The following is a 6,006-nucleotide window of genomic DNA, read 5'->3' on the forward strand; positions in this document are numbered from 1 at the left end:
AGTGTATAGGGTTACATGACAAGCACTTTCACACTAAAATTATTTACTTGGTAGTAATAAGGGCTTGTCGGTAATGATACAAATACTTTCTGCACCACTTAAAACAATAATGAGCACAGGGCTGGGACTCAGGAAATACTGATTCTAAACTAAATTCTGTCATCCATCCCTTCCGTGGGTCTGGAGCAAGCATTTCTGTCTTTCTCTCTGCTATAATAATCACCTGTCACAAATGAGTGTTATGAGAATCAGGTAACAAAGGGAAATGGCAGAAATCCTGGGCAGGTAGGCAGGAGCCCTCAGAATAAAACAATGATTTTGAGAAACCCAGAGGGACAAGTTTTCAGAAACTCTGAAGCACATTTCTTAAACATATTTCAAGTCAGGCACTCAAAAGCATTTTTCCAGGAAGAAGATCTCATCACTTTTGTCTATGAGAGTGATGGGTAAAGAAACAATTACATAATAGGTCATGACATTTAAGTAAAGTCAAGCCATACCTCAAGAAATCCATAATCACAGGAAGTTTCATAGGAAACTGGTAATATTAGTGCTGATAATGAAGGGCTAAAGTGTCCACTAGCCCAAGCCTGGTATTCCTGGGCATCCCACATCCCTGCGCTGCAATTAATCTCTGGTTTTAGTGAAAAGCTTTTCGGACTTGAAAAAGAATGTGACAAGAAACAGAAGCTCACTTTTAAGCTCAGATTAAAAAACAAAACAAACCATAGAGCTTTATGCATAAAAGAATGAAACCGGTCGCTCAAGGGCAGTATGAACATCTTTATGCATATAAAGAATAAAATACATTTCTCTGAGCTGGATGCAGCTTTCTTCTGATACAAACAGGAGCCGTAGCACCACGTCATTTGTGGGAGCACACATGTTGCTTCACAATGTAACGGGCTGCCTGAATAAAACCATGAAGTTGAGAGCAGATCTTGATTCTTCTCACACAACAAAACTAATAGAAACTGCAGAATGGGTTGAGCTTTCCTAACACTTAAACGGGGGAAGTTTAGATTGGATATAAGGAAGAAATTCTTTACTGTGTGGGTGGTGAGGCGCTGGAATGGGTTGCCCAGGGAAGCTGTGAATACTACGTCCCTGGCCGTGTTCAAGGCCAGGTTGGACAGAGCCTTGGGTGGCATGGTTTAGTGTGAGGTGTCCCTGCCCATGGCAGGGGGGTTGGAACTAGATGATCTTAAGGTCCTTTCCCTAACCCTTCTGTGATTCTGTGTTAACACTGGAACTTTATTAGGAGATATTAAATAATATTAGCCTAAGCCCTTTTACCTTCCTTTTTTACTCTCTTCACATTCCTTCTGCAATCTTTATTGGCTTCAAGAAACGTTAACTAGCATGATGAAGTCCTTTACATGCAACAGAAAGCAAGCTCTCTCGGCTTTGGCTATAATTTGTAGTTTAGCACCACCTTCCTAGACACCAAAGAATTACAGCTTTGCTCTGCCAAATCTTCTAGCTTGAAACCTTCATACAAAAACAAAGAAGGATGTTTTTTTTTTCTGCAATCTGCTTCAATTACTAGACATTTTTAATAATAAGATTGAGTTCTTAGTCCTCAGCATTCTTTGGAGATCATGAGTTTTTAGAAACTGTCCCCCAGACTGGTGTTCCCTGTAGCACCTCAGGCACGGCTCTGTAGCTGTGAATCTGTCGTCACAGTTTCAGGGCCCATCATTTATGTTTCCAAGTCATGAAAACTGAACTGTAACTGCAGTTTATGCTAAATATAGCATATTTGAGTATTAAAAAACAAGCTTGTGAGTGTCTGATCTGAACATGATATATTCACTTAACATTGTGAGCAAAAATTTCAACCTATTTTCTATACTTCATCATAAATGACTGTTAAGAAAAGAGATTCAATGATTTCTTGAAAAACAGGATTGACAGAACAAATAGAATTGTGGTTGGCAGCCTCATAGTTCACAATATAAATACTTTCTTCCATAATCCACAGAGATGATAAGAAAAACAGTAAATGTGACAGACATAGGGTAACTAACCTGCATCAGCATCAAACACAAGCCCATACCTCAACGAATATTTAAGCAAAGCATAAAGGGTTTTTTAATGCATTCCTCAGTTTTCCTCTTCTGCGTGTTCCCCAGCATGCCCTCACTTGCATGAGGCATGTCTAGGATCAGCTAACCAAGAATAAGCTTAATCACAAAATTACCTTACAGTGACCCTCTGCAAAACCTCCTTCTAGGCTGAGCTTCTTATCTTGTAACCCAGAAGCTGCATGCACTCCCCATATCATGACCTGTTTTAAAAAAGTCTCACATAATTGATACTTAAAAATACCAGAGAGGTCTGTGTACTTTTGCTTGTCTTGGTGCTTCCCACCACTACTACAGGAGGTGTTCCCTAAGATGCGGTCACAGAATTCTGGGTGACATGCCTGTGTTCCTCAGGACAGCCCAGCGGCTAACTCGCTCACTGCCATGTTGCATGCTGAAGCTGCATCCCCTCTTGAGTGTTTGCTGACCTGGGGGTGCAGCAGCCTCCCTGGTTGTAAAATTATTCTTCATCTAGAAAATGCCTTTAATATGGAGGAAACCTCTTGTCTCTTGGTTTCTTTGCCTACGCAATTACTGCAGCATAATCTGACTGTGAATGTAAAGCAACCCCTCATTTTTGTCTCTTTAGGGAAGAAAAAAAAAGCTATTGCATATTAAGCAACCATCACACTTTCCACCCTTCTATCACATATTTAATTTCTCATAAACAGAATCCTAGTGGCAACCAACAGTGGGTTTAGTTATGGCAGTGAGCTAAAGGAAGAGACACAGTTACATCTGCTGACTGGGCAAGGACACAGAGAGAAAAGAAGATGATAAATGAGAAGAGAGGAGCTGTAGGTGTCAGCCTTTAAAATCTTCCCTGAATTCCACATGTGAATCAGGTATGGTTTCTGGAAGCAGCCTCAAGAAAATGCATGTGAGTGAGTCCTTTAATGTGGATTAGTTTGATTTCTTTACACTTTTGTGTGAATATTCTCATTAAGAATTAAAAAGCCTAAAGTGACCTTTATTTAATTTATTTAATTTCCAAGGAGAACTAAAGCAGATTGAATTAAGGACACTGTAATTCTGGCTAAGAGTGTCCACATATTATTGTATAATGCAGTTTAATTCTTGACTTTTCAATTCACATCTTTAGTTTGGACTGCATTTTCAATGAGGCCCTGAGAAGCAAACACCAAGTGCATTACTGTTTGAAGAATGTCACTATAGTGTGCAATGCTTAACAGATTTATATTGTTTTCTTGTCCCACTTAATGGAGCATATAAATATTTCCATAGACATTGCTACTCATTAGAGGCAACTGCATAAACAGATCCGCGTGCTTATGTCACATGTTTTTGATGCTTCTCTTAACATTTGAATTTGGCTTTAGTCACACCTAGAGTTTGCATAGAAAATATATCAGAGACTTCTTTCAACTGTATATGACATTTACCCTTGCAGAAATGACTGGTTTTCATACACACATGCCCAGTGTAAACAGATTAACTTAGCAAGGAAACTATTTTTGAATGTCTGCACTTCCATTGGCTCCCCAGCCCTTCTCAGACACTGTTATCTCTAAAACCCCTCTCAGATTCCTCAGTATCAGACCAGCCACAGTGTGGGACAGGTAGCTCAGTTAGGAAAGCGAGGGAAAGTCTCAAGCATCATGTCATTTTCCAGTCATAATGTTTATATCCCAGGTAAATTGAGTTTGGGAGGCTCAGAGCATCAAAAGCCATGATCCTGGAAGGGCAGCTGCCCTGGGCTGACCATAGTTTTCCACCTTCCTCTCCATCCTGGTTGTCCCCACAAAGGGGAAAGCACCACCCATGGGCTTTTGGGCCTTGTGAAAAAGGGGCCTGGAGAAGGGTCTGTGGGCTCCCTATGAGCAGGAATTGTGGACTCGGTCACTTTGATCTAATGCTTTTCTTCAGTGTAATCCACCTTCCTTCATGACCGACTGATAAGTAATTCAAAGTGTTATGGTCAATAAGGTATTTCTACTCCAAATGTATTGACCTGGTGAAGACATTCACTTGCCAAGCAGTTTTCCGTCTTTCAGGTAAGTGAACTTTGCAATTAGCTCCCCGAGCATGGTGTTTGCTTGAAAGTAATGCCATTAAGGATGCTCTCTTTGCCTCCAGCTGCTGCACTTCAAATTTGATGGCATTGCTGTGTTGTTAGAAATCTGAACAGAATGAAGGGCATACAGAGAGAACAGAAGGCACACAGTATTAGCAGTTATTGTTTGATGAATACAAAGTGATAGCATCAACTATAAAAGCTAGAGAAGTCCTGTTTACAGTTCTTTAATAACTTGGAATTAAATTTTACACAATGAGCATCTGTTATCAGTCAATTTTCCCCCACACTCATACACCAAAAGCTTCAGCCAAGATAGCTTGCCTGTTTTCTGGGGCCAAGGCTAAACAAAAAAAAACATGTCTCCATTTCTCCCCTGCCTGATGAAATATACCAAGATCCTATTCTGGCAGCTCCAGAAGCCTCTGATTTCAAGCAAGTGTTTTGGATTCGCCTGCAGACAGCTTCTGTGGCAGAAATATGGCTTTTATTCCTATGAAAATCCACAGAAACTTGGCCAATGCACAGAAAAGTTATAATTACCCTTCTCTGCTTCCCACAGACCAAGGCTAATGCCCCTGCCTGCAGTTTTCCCCCAGTAACTGGGACAGGGCAGCCCTTCCTAGGTCATGGCACAGATGCCTTGGGGCACCCAAGTCTGGGCACCGAGGGGGACCATACCCCAACCCTGCCATGGCTGCTGGGTCAAATCCATAGAGATATTCCACTGGGCAGCAGGAAATCCCCTAGAGCCTCACAAACAGTCTTTTCCCAGCATCTCACCCTTTCCTATGGGATTTATGGCAAGTAACTAGGAATAGCTTTCTTGGAAAACTTCATCATATTTTTAAACGATAACATCTGAAACTTTTCTGTGTGCTGACAGATCCTTGCATCTTTCACACTCAGGATGGTTAAAGCCAGCTGAGCAGCTCGCTGCTGAATTGGAGTTGAGTGCTGCAAAATCCATTCAGCAGACCCAACACAGCTGCTGCAGGGAGAATGGGACCTGGACTTGGGCACCCAAGGCATGACTTGATGAAGCAGAGCTGTGAGATTCTGCTATAGAGAAGAGTATCAATAACTAAAAGGGAAATCCAAACCAAACCTTATTTAGAAAATTATTCCAATGTGGATTTGTTCTGTGCTGAGATTACCAGCCACTTGTTCTCTGTAATTCCAGCAGCTGCAGGAGAGTCCCTGGCAGGGACAGGGACTGGCAGATCTGGTTTAATCAGCACATCCCACCTCACCCTGGGGATGAGTGGCTCTTTCAGCCACCATATCTCAGTTGCACCCTGTCACATCCTTAAGTCCTTAGTTTTTTCCTATTGCCATAGGAAAAGTGGTAAGCAGAGGCTGGAGCGAAGGTCTGTAACAATGGAAGAGGATGTTTTTCCCAAACCCTTTTAGAAACAGGTTTTACTGAATATTTGCAAACAACCATGCACTGCTAGCAACTGAAAAATTTGCAAAAAATGAACAAATTGTCCTAGGTCACCTGTATAAACATGTACAAAGTGTGCAGTGTGGGTATGTCAGGGAGGAGACTGCCAGCAGACAGCCTTGAGGACCCACTGGGATCCATCATGTCTTCCCTTCATACGCTTGGGTCAGGGCAGGATTTATTTCCATGGCCTGAGGACTGAAACTCCTTCGTTTTAAGCCCAGCTTAGACTCATTAAATCCACACCGATGCCTTTAACAGGTCTCTTTTTCCACTTCAGAGCTCCCAGGATGGTAACTGGATTAATCGGTGTTTACACAGAGCTTTGTGATGGAAAGTCTTGGTAAAATGTGTTCTGCAGATTTAGCGCTTTTTGGACTATAGATTCAAAAAAAAATGCAGTATGAACTTACTTAGGGGTCTTCATTCAGTAGGAT

This window comes from Pezoporus occidentalis, unplaced genomic scaffold (genome assembly GCF_034315485.1).
Source record: "Pezoporus occidentalis ecotype Australia unplaced genomic scaffold, CSIRO_AGI_Poc_V1 ctg4, whole genome shotgun sequence".
In the NCBI taxonomy this organism is placed as follows: domain Eukaryota; kingdom Metazoa; phylum Chordata; class Aves; order Psittaciformes; family Psittacidae; genus Pezoporus; species Pezoporus occidentalis.